Here is an 18,645-nt window from a genome sequence, read left to right on the forward strand (position 1 = left end):
TCTTGGTCGACGAGCGGTGATAAAGTCACGTCAGGGACTGACTGCACAGTCGTCTCAGGTACGAGGGTGACGTCCAGCAAGCTTTTCGCGAGCGTGCTGGCGTCGTCCGCTTGCTCGGGATTGGCGTGTCGCGGGGAGACGACGCTCGTCTTCGTCTCAAGCGCGAAGTCGATACCCGGCGCGCCCCCCGTTGGGGTGCCGGCGTTGTCGACTCGCTCGACAGCCGACGAGGCGCTGCCTCCTGCTCGGCCTTGGTTGCCCTGCCTTCCCCTCCGTCGGCGGGGAAGAGGGCGGGATGAGCTCGAAGGTTGTTCTTCCACCACGCGGGGAAGGCGTCGTCGATTCCGCCGCCGGCGGGCGGGCGGGCTGTCGGCCGCCATTGTCGTTGTCGCGCGGCGGTGGAAGGAGTATCATGTCGTAGCTGCCGTTGAGGGACATGAACTCAAGACTCCCGAAACGGTGCGCCGTCCCGGGTTGGAAAGGTTACTGGAGACTGCCCATCTGGAGCTTGACGGGAAGCTGTTCGTCAACACGCAGCAGGCCCCTACCTGGCGCGCCAACTGTCGGCGTTTCGAGACCGGGGGGTCCCTGAGCCGACGAGTGAATGTCGCCGCGTGCCCCAGCCCAGATGGGTCGAGCGCGAGGGCGAGCGCGAAGGGGGGAGAGCGAGGCGGCCGGAGACCGGCGTGAGAGAGGTGGGAATCCCGCGGCCTTCGTGTTCGTCCCGCGCCCAGGTCGGGTGCGCTTACAGTAGGGGGTTACAAGCGTCCACGCGGGAGAGGGAGCGAACCAACTTTCGGCGTTTTGAGACCGGGGGGTCCCTGAGCCGACGAGTGAATGTCGCCGCGTGCCCCAGCCCAGATGGGTCGAGCGCGAGGGCGAGCGCGAAGGGGGGAGAGCGAGGCGGCCGGAGACCGGCGTGAGAGAGGTGGGAATCCCGCGGCCTTCGTGTTCGTCCCGCGCCCAGGTCGGGTGCGCTTGCAGTAGGGGGTTACAAACGTCCACGCGGGAGAGGGAGCGAGCGGCTTCAAGCGAGCGCCTGTCTCGTCCTCATCCCCGCGCGGCCAACCCTCTCTAAGAGGGCCTTGGTCCTTCCTTTTATAGGCGTAAGGAGAGGATCCAGGTTTACAATGGGGGGTATAGCAGAGTGCTATGTGTCTAGCGGAGGAGAGCTAGCGCCCTAAGTACATGCCGTCGTGGCAGCCGGAGAGATTTTGGCACCCAGTTGTTGTGATGTCGTGGCTGTCGGAGGAGTGCTGGAGCCTGGCGGAGGGACAGCTGTCGGAGCGATTGAGTCCTTGCTGACGTCCTCCTGCTTCCGTAAGGGGGCTGGGAGCCACCGTCGTCACAGAGTATGCAGGGCGCCATCATTGCCTATCTGGCGGAGCGAGCCAGATGGGACGCCGGTCTTGTTCCCTGCGGCCCGAGTCAGCTCGGGGTAGGGTGATGATGGCGCCTCCTGTTGACGTGGCTAGTCTGCGCCCTAGGTTGGGCGACGTGGAAGCTCCTCCGAAGCCGAGGTCGAGTCTGTCTTCCGTGGCCGAGGTCGAGTCCGAGCCCCTGGTTCAGGCGAGGCGGGGACCGTCGGCTGAGGCCAGGGCGGAGTCCGAGCCCTGGGGTCGGGCGAAGCGGAGTTCGTCGTCTTCTGGGGCTGAGCCCGAGTCCGAGCCCTGGGTCGGGCGGAGCGGAGTTCGCCGTCTTCTGGGGCTGAGCCTGAGTCCGAGCCCTGGGTCGGGCGGAGCGGAGTTCGCCGTCTTCCGGGACTTAGCCCGAGTCCGAGCCCTGGGTCGGGCGGAGCGGAGTTCGCCGTCTTCCGGGACTTAGCCCGAGTCCGAGCCCTGGGTCGGGCGGAGCGGAGTTCGCCGTCTTCTGGGACTTAGCCCGAGTCCGAGCCCTGGGTCGGCCGGAGCAGAGTTCGCCGTCTTCCGGGACTTAGCCCGAGTCCGAGCCCTGGGTCGGGCGGAGCGGAGCTTCCTATGGTGCCTTCGGCCGGGCCTGACTGCCTGTCAGTCTCACTCTGTCAAGTGGCACCGCAGTCGGAGTGGAGCAGGCGGCGCTGTCCTTCTGTCAGGCCGGTCAGTGGAGCGGCGAAGTGACGGCGGTCACTTCGGCTCTGCCGGCTGGGGGGCGCGCGTCAGGATAAAGGTGTCAGGCCACCTTTGCATTAAATGCTCCTGCGATTTGGTCGGTCGGTGCGGCGATTTGGTCAGGGTTGCTTCTTGGCGAAGACAGGGCCTCGGGCGAGCCGGAAATATGTTCGCCGCCGGAGGGGGGCCTCGAGCGAGACGGAAATCCTCCGGGGTCGGCTGCCCTTGTCCGAGACTAGGCTCGGGCGAGGCGTGATCGAGTCCCTCGAATGGGCTGATCCCTGACTTAATCGCACCCATCAGGCCTTTGCAGCTTTATGCTGATGGGGGTTACCAGCTGAGAATTAGGAGCCTTGAGGGTACCCCTAATTATGGTCCCCGACAGGTGGGCTTCTAGGCCGCGCAAGATAGCAACAGGGAATGACGCTAGGGCGGTAGAAAAAAATAACTTGAAGGGATTTGGCCCAGAAAGCGCGAGTTGGAGTTTTTTTTCAGTTTTAACTTTAAGTTTTGAATCCAAGTTTCCAAAAATACATGCACAAGAAAAAGAAATACTAATATGAGATGCAATATTATATATATATTACTGATTTTTTTAAGCAAACACTTTTAATCATGCCACACACATATGGTTCTCTTTTTTTAAAAAAAATCTTTTGAAGTTTATTTGAAAGCCATTTCCACTATTTTATTTCTTATTTATTTATTTTATTATTTTCCTTTATACAAATTTTGGGCTTTACAAACAGACAAGCCGACCATTGCTAGTTGTTGGCTGTTGTCGGTCGCTTGGCACACCGGACAGTCCGGTGGCGCATCAGTCTGGTGCAGCCTGACGACCGTTGCCGAGCTGACGTGGCCGACGTTGATCGTGCGGTCGACCGTTGGCACACACACGCGGCTGTCACACTGGACAGTTCGGTGAATTTTAGCCGCGACATCCCAGCTGATTCTTGATAGTGGCTTGTTCGCCGGCTGCTCAACCTGGACACCAGACACTGTTTGGTGCGGCCCAGACTTGCACATGTTTGGCCGATCTTAACCAAACTTTCTTGCTCCTTTTTTGCTTATTTTCATATGGTCCCTAGCACTTAGACAAACAAGTTTAGTACTTAAAACAATTGATTAAGTACTAGAGTCATACCTTTGTTCCTTCGTTGCAATAGGATTTAAAATAAGCTCTAAAATGCAATTTTCTTATATTTCTCAACGCTCATGCGTGTACGGCCAGTTCTCCGACACGCTGGGAGGGCTCAGCATCGGCCGCCGCCTCCTACTCACGCCGGAGCCAGCTGACCCCGCCAGGCAGCGGCTCCTTGCCGCCGACAGCCCCGCCGGTTCGTCTGACTTCAAGCCCAACGTAACGGTGGCGGCGGACGGCAGCGGCGACGTGAAGACGATCAGGGAGGCGCTGGAGAAGGTGCCTGTCAAGAACGCGGCCCTGTACGTGGTCTACGTGAAGGCCGGCACGTACAAGGAGTACGTGACGGTTGGCGAGAAGACCATTATCACGGGGAACAAGAACTTCAAGATGAACCTGACGACCAAGGACACGGCCACCATGGAGGCGATCAGCAACGGGTTCTTCATGCGGGACATCCGGGTGGATAATACGGCGGGGCCCGAGAACCACCAGGTGGTGGCGCTGCGCGTGCAGAGCGACCAGACGGTGTTCTACCGGTGCACCTTCGACGGCTACCAGGAGACTAGAGGTGACAATGGGCCTCAAATTTTACACTATAAAACTTAAGGCGAATCAGATTAGAATTAAACTTTATTTCTATTTATTTTTGAACTAGAAATAATTTAGGACCCTAATCTCTACTACTTATTAAGAGCATCTCTAAGAGACTAGCTAAATAGCTTGTCAAGCTAAATTTTAGCTACTTAATAGTATAATAGCTCTCCAACAGAGTAGCTATTTAACTTGCTAAGCTATTTGACTCTCTAAATTAACTCCTCACTAGCCAAATTTGGCTAGCAACTCTCGCTAGCCAAGCAAAACTGTATTTTGGAGAGTCCGTTAGAATTTAGATGTTATATATAGAGTTTAATATATATGGAGAGACAAATAAAGAGTTAAATATAGAGTCAAAAATAAAGAGTCTCTTGGAGATGCTCTAAGGTGGTAAGGGTAGCCTGTCGTTCTGTCTTTTTTCATTTCCTGTTTTGCTCTCATCCCTGTCCGGCAGTAAAAAATGAAATCAGTAAGAATTGTGAATCAAACTCAAGATCTGCTGCTAGATTAGAGACACAATATCCACCACACTACGTCTTATTATGTTGTTATAGTAGAAGATATGAGAGTTATTAAAAGTAAGGTATGACTGGTGTCACTCTAAGCAATAATGGCTCCTCCGCCGCTGCTGTCCGGCAAACCATCACATTCTGTGACGCGGGACGTCGAGCAACTCCTGACTTGGGGCACTCCGGTCCCATGTGACAAAATTCCCCATTCCCATTCCTATCGTTCAAGCCATCACACACTCCGGACGTTGGGCCCACATTGCAGACTATGGGCGCCCACGTGATAGCCACCCTTAGTTTTGCACACACCGGACCCACGTCTGCTCGCGCAAAAAGTTGCCTCAATTTGACACTGGCAGGAGCATTTGACCACGATTGCTTTCTCTGAAGAAGGAAGGCTTATAAGCCAGTAGAAGTTATGTTGGCTGGTCGGTATGGTCATAAAAATGTGTAAGCCGTGACGACGACATAGGTCGCGTGGGCTGTGTTTCTTTGGTGCGGCCCAAGTAGCTGCCAGGAGGCCGCACGCTTCTTACCCTGACCCAGCTTGGCTTTAGGGTCAGTCTCCCTTGCTTTCTCTGCCCAACGAGCCCTCGCCCTCTAGCTCTTCCTGCTAGCGCCGTCTCCGTCCCGTGCTCTCCTGTTCATCATCGATCTCAGCCGACTCAGGAGCACCCACTCACTCCCAGACACCCGCGCAAAGGAATCCCCCACGATCTCCCCCTCTAGCTCATGATCCCTCCGCCCGCCCCCACCCCCCGCCTGCCACGCCCATGGGCGCAACAAGCCAACAACCCACACTCGGCCCCGCTACCTCGATCCGTCGCTATAAATCCGCTACCTCCTCCTCGAGTCCTGCTTGATCGCCCCATGCTCGACCGGTCGACCGGACGTAAGGGCAGCCCTGACCGTGACCACAGCGCGATGTGCGACGAGTGAGGGCGGTGGCGGGGGTTGCGACCAACGATGGAGAGCCACACAAAGAAGCCCGTCGGCGATGTTTTCCTCAAGGTTCGCTCGCTCATTCCTTCCTTCCTTGTGCTATTGGCGTGTGATCCTAGCTAGTGCTCTCTTGATTTCATCCTTATCCATGTGAATCCTGGATCACACTGCATGCAGATCGGATTACTGGAAGGCCAGACCAGCTGCTCGCATTCACTGGTGCACGGTGTGGGAGCTGAGAGCTCCGTTCCTATGGCCGGGCCTCACCTCTCTTGGGCCCTTGTGCAGATACGCAGAGGTAGTGTCCCCTAATTTGTCTGTCATGTCCCCTAATTTGTTTGTCAGAGCTACTTGAGGATGTCAATGAGGTATGGCTCCGCTGGTTCATCAGTATTCAGTAATTACAAGGCATTATGAGTTTGCATGCTCCCTCCTGCTAAGCTAGCTAAATGTGGTTATCAGGTCTCAATAAGTATCCATTTTTAAAAGTATAAATTGTTATAGCCATATATGCAAGTCTTTATTTTGGAAATAACCAAAGGTTCTGAACCTGCATTGTGCTAACTCGTCAATCATTCCTAAAATGCGATTCTTTTTTTCATTCAGAGTTCGGTTGGACAAATTAAGATGAATTGAGATCTTAGTTGTTAAGGTAGAAGCAAAAGCACCACCACTGAATCCTGTACTTTAAATGGTGATAGCAGCAGTTGCGGTCTTCGATATCTTAGTGTGTTACTTGGTGATAGCAGTAGCTGCGATCTCCAATATTCTAGGGCATGTTTGCCTCCCTCTTCTAAACTTAGAGATCTAAAAGCTTTAGAATGTTTTAGCTTTCTTTTGATGCCCAAATCTCTAATGTAAGGTGGGCTAAAGGTTAAAGCCAACTTTAGACCACCTAATGCATATAAGGAAGAAGGGTCCACATGCACCATTCTCTGTGGCATAGCAAAATCGAGCTCGATGTCCTTAAAGATTGATCGAGATAATATTAGTCAGTACTGAATTTAATTTTAATGACAAGTTTGTAATGGGTAGGATAATAAGGGATATGTTACAGGTTGTTGGTTTCTTGGACGAATATGTTGCTGCATAGGGTTAGGCCTGAAAGGAGAAACAGAATAGGATTGGTTTTTTTAGCTCTCCTCCCCTCATCTCTCCATGGGATTGGAATATATATAACTTTGTGAGTTTATATGGAAAGCAATAGATATTGTTTATTTCCTCTCTTCTCTTCTCTTCTCTTCTCTTCTCTTATCTTCTCTTCTCTCCTCTCCTCTCCTCTCCTCTGTATGCCATATTACTGCTTTTAAACTATGGCGACACTGCTAGAGGCACTATTATATGTCAAGTTCATATATTAAAAATTTGAACTCTAGCTTATTGATGATGATAATTGTTCATTGTCTGAAATTCCTTTATTTGACCTCTATATATGTCTGAAATTCCTAAACAACATTATGTCCATGTTTGTGTGTTAATATTTTTTGGTCATTATGTCATGAGTTTGTGTTAATAATCTGAATACTAAAGCATGTGGTAGGCACCATTATGTCTAAAATTCCTATACACATTACTTATAATTGTTTGAGGATTACACATGTCTTGAGTTTTTATATTAATAATCTGAATAGTAAAGTTCGTTGTACCTTGTAACACTTGAGTTTAGTTGTTGGCTCTGAACTCTGAAAAAATATTTTTTTACCAAATACAATATCAGATATAATTTTACTACTGTGATTAAATTGTATCACATATTCACAGTAGTATTATTGTGTTCTTCAAGCAAGTCAATTACAGTGAGCTTTTAGTCATGAATTTACAATAGTCTATGAAAGATCATTCTTGAATTTTTGCCTTTAAATTGTCTTGTTAAATCTTATATACTACACTACTAGGTGAGTGCTCGTGCGTCACAGGCCCGAGTTTCTCTTAACGTAATCTCGGACGGCTCGTGGATATCGTCCTCCATCTCATAACAGTATAACACACATCTCTACAACTATTAAGAGCGAACTGTAGACTGCCCCCGCCGCATCCCCTCTCGCCCGCGGATAACGCGCCCGCGATTCCCTCGCCCCCCGCCGCCGCGAGCCCGCGATTCCCCAACCGCCCGCGGCTAATCCCCGCTACGCCCGCTCTCCCCCGCCTCCCCCACGCTTCCTCCGCCCCTACCGTGCAGTCCACTGCCCGCGCCGCATCCCCTCCCGCCCTGCCGGCGAGAGCGTGGTCCGATGAGGCGGCGGCCGTTCCTGGACCAGCGACGGCCGTCGTTCAAGCGCCGGTGGCAGCAGCGGCCGTGGTGGGTGTGCCTCTTGCTCTCCCTCCTCGCCCTCTCATGCGTCCTCCTCGGCTCCCCCGACCCCGACACCTCGCCGTCCACCTCCGCCGCGTCCTCCGGATCCGAGGCCACCTCCTCCCCTCTCCTCAGTCAGGTAATCCCAGATCTCGGCAGCCGCGCCCCTGCTCCCGCCGCCTCAGCTGCAACTCAACTCTCTTTACAACCAGTACATGTACGTAGTAGTGTAACCTGAATCATTCATCAGGCTTGTTTTGTGTAAATGTGTTTGTGCATTATTCGATCGATGATCCTGGTAAGCAAATAAAGATATTGGTTTTATATGTGTACTCAGTTAAGTGTTCAATACTACGTACCATGCATTCAGTATGCTATCTAATATTGCATTCAACAGCTAATTTTTTGAACTAAACCCCATTTTAAGATTTAAAGATCAGACACGTTCAACCGTATTATTCTGCAGAGTTTGAGGATGATCCAGATCTTTATATACTAATAAAGCCTTTGAAGTAAGAGTGAAATCCAAAACAAATTTAGTTGAGTATGAGGTTTTAATCAGTCCCTTTTTTGTAAATTCAGAAGTGAATGAAGTAACAACTGATTCATGGCTAAAATGCATCTGCATTCTATCTTTTAGAAGAAGAAAAACACACTTTCACTTGTCATATTCAAGGAGATAGTGTTAACGACACAGACTAAATCAGCCCATATTGAATTGCTAGCCAGTAAAGTGGTTCCATTTCCAAGAATCCAAAGGCACTACTGAACTATTATGGCAGAAATATAGCAATTACTGAACTAAAAATGCAGTGGAAGAGTGTTTTAAATGTGACTTCAGTATACTAGGGAGTCTAGGGCAAGATACTTGGCTCTTGTGAAAGCCACGTTGATTCTCTCAGAATCAGAGAGCCTACTTTCCCATCTTTATTGGACCAAACTGTTGAAATCAAAATAATGTCCTCCTCACCACCATGAAATCCATCAATAGATTTTACTCTTAACAGATAGAAAGTCATGCTTCTCAATGCAATCACTTGAGCAGTATAAGTAGATATTATACCAACACTTGTTCTCTGCCTCTTCTCAGTGCACTCTACAATTGTTTTAGACAAAAGAAAAGGACACCAGTTAGCTTTATCAAAAACTCTGGAGAACAGTTAATCTAGCCAATAAAATATTTCTTTCAGAATGATGTTTTAACACCTTATAAAAAAATAAAAGAATGCAAAATATGACGAGTTGACGACCTTGGCAGTAAGCAATGAAAACATGGTGATCAATAATTCAATATCTAGACTAAGAATGTACGGTTTTGTCATTTTGTGCTATTTGAGTAAGCACGGAGAATAAACAAGTTATATATGCATGTCCATTCCAAAGATGGCAGCACGGAATATTATGATGTTGGTATTGCCATTTCTTGTCTCCTGTGCAGCCTTCTGTCATGCTTGTTCTTTATATTTATTTGCTATGAGGACTCCTATTAGGACGGTATCTTAAGGGTATGATGTAGTTTAACCCTTCTGATTATATATGTGACCGTATCTTCATAGCTTTCTAACTTTGAGGATACAATATGTTAAATTTGACACTGTCAATATAAGTTCAGACTTAGGTGTATTACACTGGGGGAGGTGTGTGTGTGTATTTTTGCTTGTGATTCATCAAAATATGTTCCTTCTTAAAGCACAAACATTGTACACTTCCAGAATAGCTTTAGGCTTGTTGTCACATTTGTAATGTATATGTATGCTACCTTCGTTAAAGGTTAAAATAAAGTTTTAACCTTATTTTGGAAGGGAGTATCACGAAATGCCATAGAAATTTGGATTTAGTAACTATGTTCATGATTTCCTTCATGTTACAGGCCCAGACAATGGAGATGATGTATACGATAATTGCAGATGAGTTCAAGTCAATGGACAATAAGGACATGCGCCCTGAAGATCACTTGAACTTCTTTTGTCTTGGAACCGGGAAGAACCACCATCTAATGGCAGCCCAGAATCAGAGAAATCTACATATAAAAGTGCAGAGGTAGTCTGTTTTTGCATTTTTCCTTATTCTTAAGGGTATGGCTTAGCTCAACCCTTCTGATTACACCAAAACTGAATATGGTTTCTGAGCAAATCCAAACCGTGCCTCTGACAAACCCAGCCAATGATTTGCCTGTACTACTACTACAGTAAGTAGGAGCATATATATACGATTATTTCATAAGCTGAGAAATCAGAATAAAGGCATCATCAGCTAAGTCAATTACCATCAAGTTACCAATATGTTGTACTGTCTTGATATATTTTGTGAGTAGCATAACTTGGGCTTGCAATTTGCTTGTTGAGTCAATTATCATCAAGTTACCAAGCTGTGGGGCTTCGTTTCTTTTATTTATTATTAGCTCACAGGGCGACTAACACTTATATATGCTGAAATCATTAAAGTTCCTATGACATGCATTTGTGTGAGTAAAATTTCTATGAGAATTATATCAGTGCAAGAAATTTATGAAGTGTTGTGGTTTTCACAGAAGTATTAGGTACTCACAAATATTAGCAAAGGCATGTGGTTTTCAGAATGGCAGTCCTGGAGCAATATGCCCACCAGATTGATAGTTTGTTGCTGTCTATAATAGTGTAATGAGATCAGCCCTGCCTCGGTGTCCTTGCCTTGATCAGTCGTCCACCTCGCCTTTGTAGAATATTTTTATTATAAGCTTTAGTGACTCTACAAATCTATGAGGTTTTGCAGTTGACAACATCAACCTTATTATAGGAATAGCCTGATAATCAGATGAATTATATGTTGAGGGTTGACCATGTCACGTGTTCTGCTAGCTAGCGGAAAGCCACCGACATTATACTCAGCCTCACCGGTCATATCTGCCATTGAGCCACAGCTAAACTCCTCATCGATGGCTGATTCATTGAAAGAGGTGGGGAGGGACATCATTTAATGAATGTAAAACATATATTTACACTTCATATTCTTTCCCTCTTTGGTTGATATCTGCCTTATGTGCCATGTAGTCATTAGCTGAATTGTATGTGATCAATGGTCAATACGAAAAGGCACTTTCTCTTTATGCTGAAGTAAGTACATCCTAAAGTTGTATTTGTTTGACTGAATAGAGCTCAAATCTATCGGCTAGGCCAAATCTCTATATGTTAATGCAGATGACAGCCACCATCTTCCTCACGTGTTGCAGCAGAGGCTAAAGGCTTTATCTGTTGCTATCAGCGCATTGTGTCCTGTTGATCCCTCATTTGCATGGCTCGACTCTATTTGTGAAGCCGACGATCAAATTTCTCCAAGTAAAAGACCTCGAAATCTTTTGATAGAGCACTACATGTTTTGTCAGACTTGTAATTGAATTTTGATTTATATGATTGCACAACAGCACACTTTAGTTTTTTGTTCTGTATTTCATCGAGGATGGCAGGTCCCTGTCGCTGTGCTTGGTGGAGCTCATGAGGCGCGACGACGTCGGCGCTGCTGCGGCTAACAGGAACAGGAATGGCAGCGTGATGAGGGTGAAGGAGAAATGCAGCGAGGAGGAGGGCGACTCAGTGTGCTCCGTCTGCATCGACGGCGGAGAGCTGCTGCTCTGCGACAAGTGCCCGTCGGCGTTCCACCACGCCTGCGTTGGGCTGCAGGCCACTCCGGAGGGCGACTGGTGCTGCCCGTTGTGCAGATGCGGCGTGTGCGGCGGCAGCGACTTGGATGATGATACCGCTGAGGGGTTCACGGACAAGACAATCATCTACTGCGAGCAATGCGAGCGATAATGTAAGTCGTATTCTTCTCTTCTCTTCTACTATAATAGTGTGTGTACAGTGTACCTCCTAATTAACGTATATAAATAAATAAACAGATCATGTGGGATGCGTGAGACGAGGAGGTTCCGAGGAAGAAAGCGCAGCGGAGTGGTGCCGCCGACTATCAGAATCAGAGGGACCAGAAGAAGAATGGCGGCCGTGGCTTTGCAGTCCTGAATGTGGCGAGGTGTTTCAGCATCTGCAGGGCCTTGCTGCATCGTCCAGGGCAAGATCCATCCCCACTACAGTAGAGGGCGTATCACTCAGCACCCTGCGGCGGCGGCGGTACATGTCCACGGTCACACGAATCACGAGATGGCAGCATGAGGAGGAGGACGCCGCAGATCACGGGCAGCTGTGCGCGGCTTTGGACGTGCTCCACGAGTGCTTCGACGACATGGTGGAGCCCCGCACGAAAAGTTCCAGTTGGCTGTGTCAAATCTAACAGCCAAAGTAAGTGATAACTGATAATTGAGACTGTTGCTTGCTGCTCAGTAATAAATATGTTATAGCATAACATGTCGAATAGCTTTAGATTGCAGAGTGATGTAGCTTTGGTAGCTAAGTACCATCGTTTCCTTTTCTACACTCTGGCTGATATAGCATAATTTGTTCCATGAGTTGATATTTACTTATTATGATCAGCTGAACAACATATTTGCACACATATATAGCAGAACTGGTCCTGATTCTCGATCAGTCAAGAAAGCATTACCAGGTCAGTGGCTATCAATAAGTTAATTAAAATTGTGATATTGAGAACAAACAATAACCAGATGTAGAGTGCTACTAGAACAGTTTGTCAATTTGGCTGTGAAGTTTTGAATATCCATGCTGTGCATCTACATATATGTCATAAGAGGCAACAGTCTAGGGAGCTCCATTTATGAAGTTTACTGAGTTGCAGTTTTATATGCTTCACACACTTCTGAAACATACTTTTTCTCTAATGAAAATAGGGCCCTGCTGTTGTTGCCTGAGGGGGATGCTGGTTAAGGAAGCTCTCTTTCTGAGGAAAATCTATTGGAAGTCCCTGTGCAAAAGCATTTCCTTTGATTGTGTGGACAGTGTGGAAAATAACTGTGTTTCAGTGTTATCTTGTCCGTCTTTCCTTAGTTGCAGGCTATTCGGTGATTCTTTTGAGGTTTGGTGTATAGATGTGTTCAGTTTTTGGTATTTTAGAACCCCATTCTTTTAGTGTTGAAGTTAAATTGATTGCATGTGATAGTGGCATTCTATTGTATTGACTATGCTTCACCGCTTCTCCCAACACTGTTGCTCCAACTGAGAAATTTGAAACTCTATTCGTTTTTTTGGCATGCCTTAAAGTTTGAACTAGGCATTGACTTGAGAATGCATCAGCTGAGCTGCACTCTACCTCATCCCTTCATACCACACTGATGCTCCACGTTGTGAATCATCTTTGTGGAATGCATGGATTTTAAAATATTTTAGCTTGACTAACTTTTGTTAATGGTTTAGTATGATCAAGACATCCATTAGCTCCAACCAACAAAACGTTACTGAAAATGTGATCAAATTTGTAACAGCACATTGCTTAGAACAAAGCAGCTACGTAGATTTTGATATAGACTTTTGTCATGCTACATTATAGGATGACATGAGTGCGAAGTTTCAACCCTTTTAAGATAGAAATATCTGTCAAAGACCTGCAAAACGTATTGAGGGTAAATTTAGATATGACTCTAAAATGTTTTGATATGGTTGTTCGATTGTTGGCCATTAAAGAGTCACATATGTCGAAAGATGAAATGATAAAGGATAAAAAACATTATATGGACATGCGCTTCTGGGTAAGTTTGTTTCCAATCAATAATATAGTAATATATAGTATCTATACATATAATCCTCATGTGGGCATGTATATATATTTATCCAGAGAATGGTTGGTTTTGGTAAACTTCTAAAGTACCATGAGGATCCTACAGCAGAAGAGTTAGCCAAAACACTCGATTGTTGGCCTTCATTGAACTATTATATCACTGGTTGTAAATATGTAAGTATGTGTTCATTTCGAATGTACTTATAAAAGGCACTTCGTTGCAATCCTAATGACTGATATTTTGTAGGTTCTTATGCCATGGAAATTCAACGGATGCTACGCACTTTTTGTAATCGATCATGGTAAAAAGCACGTAACTTTTATAGACTTTACACCCACTCAAGATTTGTGTAAACACATGCCATACAAGAGGTTTGCGGAAGCAATTATCATGTCCTCAAAGAAATATAAGATTGCCTACAACAAGAAACGTTCTGGATGGGCAGAAGATATTTGTAAGTAGGAACATACAATTTGGTCTGGTGTTCCAATTGACTTGAAAGGGTATTTTCTCAATACCATGTTCTCGACAGTTTAAATTTTTTCTACGATAACCATTGTATATAATATAGTTGGCCAAACATTATTCTATAGGGTTAATACCAGTTACTTTGTTCTACAAGCTATGATCATGTGGGGGAGTGCTAGACGAATGAAATTTGATAGGGTGAGTGGAGTACGTTTGTTTCATGTTCAAACATACATTTCAGTTACATAATATAAATTTGACGTTTTGTTCTCTTATGTCTTTGTGTGTAGGATGCAAAGATTCTTCGAAGGAACTTTGTAATTGATCTGTTAAATTACGAGGACAATTCATGCCGCTATGACATCCCTACAAACATACAACAACGACTTATCAATATCGCTAAAAATGATTAGATTAATGTACGGTTATCGACATATTTGCCTATTATTAAAAATTTTATATTCTCTTTAAAATAGTTTGTGCGATATTGATAATGTTTGTCATACGAATTCTGTATATTATAGAGACTATGCACGAGGCATGCAAATTAGCAAGACTCATACAAGCGCAGAACAGTATGCTGATGGGGCAAAAGGGTAACTCATGCGTCTTAATATGTTTGGCTTCCGAGCAAACTTTCTCGAGACCTCCAAAAAAAATATAAGATCCGATCAGATATGTGTCGATGCTCATCCTAGCGTACTCCCGTTGCAACGCACGGGTACACACCTAGTTTGTATATATAAGTTATCGAGCTATTATATGATCCCGTTGTAACGCACGAACACTGAGCTAGTAAATTGTGAAAAGGCATTTGGATCGCGATCCATTACCACGCTAACCAGGACACGTTGTACACGCATGCGCAGCGGCAGTTCTTCCGCGACTGCTGGGTGACCGGCACCATCGACTTCATGTTCGGCAACTCCCAGGTGGTGCTGCAGAACTGCCTGATCCAGCCCCAGAAGCCCATGGCGAACCAGGCCAACATCATCACGATTCACGACGCAGGGGCGACTGGACAAGCGCTCCGTGGGCGGCACCATGCTGCACAACTGCACCATCGAGCCGCACCCGGACTTCGAGGCGAACGCCGGCGGGAAGATCCCCACGTACCTGGCCCGCCCCTGGAAGGAGTACTCCCGGACGCTCTACATCCAGAACGACATCGGCGGCTTCATCGACCCTAAGGGCTGCCTGGAGTGGAACAGCGACTTCGCGCTCGAGACGCTCTTCTACGCGGAGGCGGACAACCGCGGCGCTGGCACCGACATGAGCAAGCGCGCCAAATGGGGAAGCATCAAGACCGTCACCTACGAGGAGGGCCAGAAGGAGTTCACCGTCGAGACCCTTCATCCAGGGCCAGCCGTTCATCTCCAAGTTCGGGGTGCCATTCATCCCGGGATTGCTGCCGCAGGAGCAACAAGGCAGGACACACTGATCGACCATCCTTGGCTGTTGGCTTCGCGGATCTCCAACCACAATTGGGTTTAACACTTTAACTCACCATCTTCTTTATGTAAATCTACCATATTTTGAGATAGACACCTTTTGTAAACCGATTTGTCATATTTTAAGTTGTGTTTATATAATCGATAGCTATTACTCTAGAGTTTCTCGATTTTGTGGCAAACTTCAATCATCTTTGCACATGTCTTGATGAATTAACATTGTCCTTTTAACATTGTGTCCTCCCTTTTAACGGGGCACATACTGGGGTGCTAGGTTCTGACAGGTGGCCCCAACAATATAGTATACTGGGGTGCTGGGTTCTGACAGGTGGCCCCAACAATATAGTATTAAATAATGTACAACATTGAACATTAAACGTTGTAGCAAACAGTGATCATCTCCCTTGGCCTTCGCGTGGATCTTCTGATCGGGTGCGCCTTCGTCCCGTCTGCCTGCACAGGTTGGCTACGGAGTGGAGCCAATTATGCTAATGTGTGTAGGAATCGGTTATGTTGACGTGCGCAGGAGTTATGATGATAGACCCAAGTTGTCGCCTTTGGTCGGTAGTTTGTCATTACTCTTTATGTGGTCAACCATTTATGATGGGGCAATCCCGGGCCTGGTGTGAAATCCACTCGAGTGGCTTCCTCTCGGTTTGCTCGACCCCCTTCTAGCTCCACCTCACCCGACCACGGGCTCGGTGCCTCAGGGTTACTCGAGGGCGGGTCCTTCCGGGGCAAACTCTTCCTCCGTCCTTCCTCTGACTTGTGGTCCCCTAGGGGTCCAGGGATCTTATCCCCGACGCTTGTTGCTTAGCTTGCAAACAAACTTGATACTTCGAACCTTTGACTATAGGTAACACAGAAATTAAGTTTAAGTACATAGCTATGAGGTGCTTCGAAAACTAAGATGACACAAGCATGAAAGCCACACATTGACCTTGTCGCTGTTACTCAAATAATTAACATTGTTCATGATAGAGTTACTAAAATCTGAAAGAGACAAATGAATCTAACCTTTGTTATCATAGATTTTACTAATAAAACGTCCAAATATGAACATGGCTAATTTATTAGACTCAAACACCAATTTAAATCAATCATGACATTGTAAGGAACTGCTAATCAGGTTTTTATTTATCTTTGGTTCACGCTGCACATTCTATAGCCACACGATCCTTTTTGAAGTAAACTCCAGATCATCATACCAACACAATGAATAGAAGCAAGCGACCAATACTCATCAAGACGACGACACCTCGAGTGACTTAATAAGAATAAAATAGAGATATATCTTCTTGAAGTTGGTGGTCTGAACAACCTTGTTCTCCTCTTTATTCTTTCTAGCTTCCAACATGATATTAGCACTAGATTATGCCCCACGCGCGTTGGTTGCACCATCTTTTGCTCGAGTTTTCTCTTCTACATCGACCGAGGCTAGCAAATCTTCCATATATAGTGGTGGCAAAATCCCTCCAAGATAAGATAACCTGGCAATAATGCCCCTCCCATGAATTGATCTAGCAACATGAGTGCAAGTTAATGGAGCTCTACAACAATGAGTTGTATCTCATGGGCTTGATCAATCACATCGTAGCTATTAGCCATCTCATAGCCATGATAACGCTTAATGACATATAACTCATGTCCAACATCACAAACACCAAACTTATGGTCGATAGCCTCTCAATGTTCTCTAGCACTTTCATGTGCATGTACACATCACATAATTTCTTAGACAACACTTGAGATGCAATCTAATGCTATCATATCGTCCTTATCGAGCTTTACCTATTTTTCAATACTTAAAGGACCTTCATAAGGCTTCATGGTCTAACATAGGTTCATAATAGCGAGCCACAAATCAACTTTTATGGGTCATCTCTTAAAGTTCGATCAATGAACTTCTTGCATTCCAGCGCATCACCAAAGCTATCATCTATCTTAAAGTGTTAATCAGGTTTTTGGATTGTTAGATGATCATACACTTTAAAATTAATTCATAGAGCAACTACTAAATGAACTAGGAATATGTCACACATAGCGCAAATTATCATGTTCATATAGCTTATTAGATATAAAGCTAGAAAGGACCTTATTGTTACTTACAACGGAATTTGTTCTAGCATGATTGATGAAGAGGTCGTGGAGTCGATGAAGTTGGTAGAACATTGTAGATTAGATCAACAAGCAATCACATGAATGCTGTCCAAAAATCTGGTTCGCTCCAACCCATGTAGGTTCTTCAACAGAGCGAGCTTTCGAAGACACTACTTTCCCCACAACGAGGTCAGGGATAGAGGCTCTAAAGGTCATGCAACACTGGTGACTCTCTTGTCTAAACCGTATATAGACTCTATTGTATAGGTGTAGGATGTGGGATATGCTTAACTTCTAATATGGTTATAATATAGGACTAAACTTTTTGCCATTAAATCATACATGAGTTTCTAACATAGAACCTAACTTTTCACCATTAAATCATATATGAGTGCACCTTTTTAAGATTTATTCTATCAATTATTAGGAGTAATATATGCCAAGACCTATATAATTCCAACAATATAGAAGTCACAAGCAGGAACCATATGACCCAAATAGATAGCCAACAAAGATAGTGCTCCACTCTCATTAAAGTTAGAGAAAAAATTGAAAGGGAATTAGGCTTACACCTAGTTCCTATATAATTTTGGTGGTTGAATTGCCCAACACAAATCTTTGGACTAACTAGTTTGCTCTAGTTAATAAGTTATACAGGTGTCAAAGGTTCACATCAAGCCAATTAAAAGGACCAAAGTTGGGTTCAAATAGAGAGCTAAAGGCAACCGAAGGCACCTCTGGTCTGGAGGCACCGGACTGTCCGGTGTACACCGGACAGTGTCCGGTGCACCACCGGACATGTCCGGTGCACCAGAGGACTTCAACACAAACTCGCCACCTTCGGGAATTTCCAGAGGCAACTCCGCTATAATTCACCAGACTGTCCGGTGTACACCGGACATGTCCGGTGCTCCAAGGAAGGGCGGCCTCCGGAACTCGCCAGCCTCGGGTTTTCACTTCAGATGCTCCGCTAAAATTCACCGGACTGTCCGGTGTACACCGGACTGTCCGGTGCATCCTCGGAGCAACGGCTACTTCGCGCCAACGGCTACCTGCGACGGCATTTAATGCGCGCGCAGCGCGCGCAGAAGTCAGAGTCGCCCATGCCGGCGCACCGGACAGTGAACAGTGCATGTCCGGTGCGCCACCGGACATCAAGGCGGGCCCGAAGTCAGAACTCCAACGGTCAATTTCCAACGGCACTGATGACGTGGCGGGGGCACCGGACTGTCCGGTGCGCCATCGAACAGACAGCCTCCCAACGACCACTTTTGGTGGTTGGGGCTATAAATACCCCAACCACCCCACCATTCATTGCATCCAAGTTTCCCAGCTTCCAACCACTATACAAGAGCTAGCATTCATTGCAAAGCACACCAAAAAGAGATCAAATCC

At 46.4% G+C, this 18,645-nt stretch overlaps 1 pseudogene; it reads left to right on the top strand.

Annotated features, from left to right (window-relative positions):
• The first annotated feature begins 3,273 nt into the window (after positions 1–3,273).
• On the top strand, positions 3,274–15,140 carry LOC103649352 (pectinesterase-like; annotated as a pseudogene).
• The last annotated feature ends 3,505 nt before the right edge of the window (positions 15,141–18,645 follow it).

Source organism: Zea mays, chromosome 2 (assembly GCF_902167145.1).
Source record: "Zea mays cultivar B73 chromosome 2, Zm-B73-REFERENCE-NAM-5.0, whole genome shotgun sequence".
NCBI classification, from domain to species: Eukaryota; Viridiplantae; Streptophyta; class Magnoliopsida; order Poales; family Poaceae; genus Zea; species Zea mays.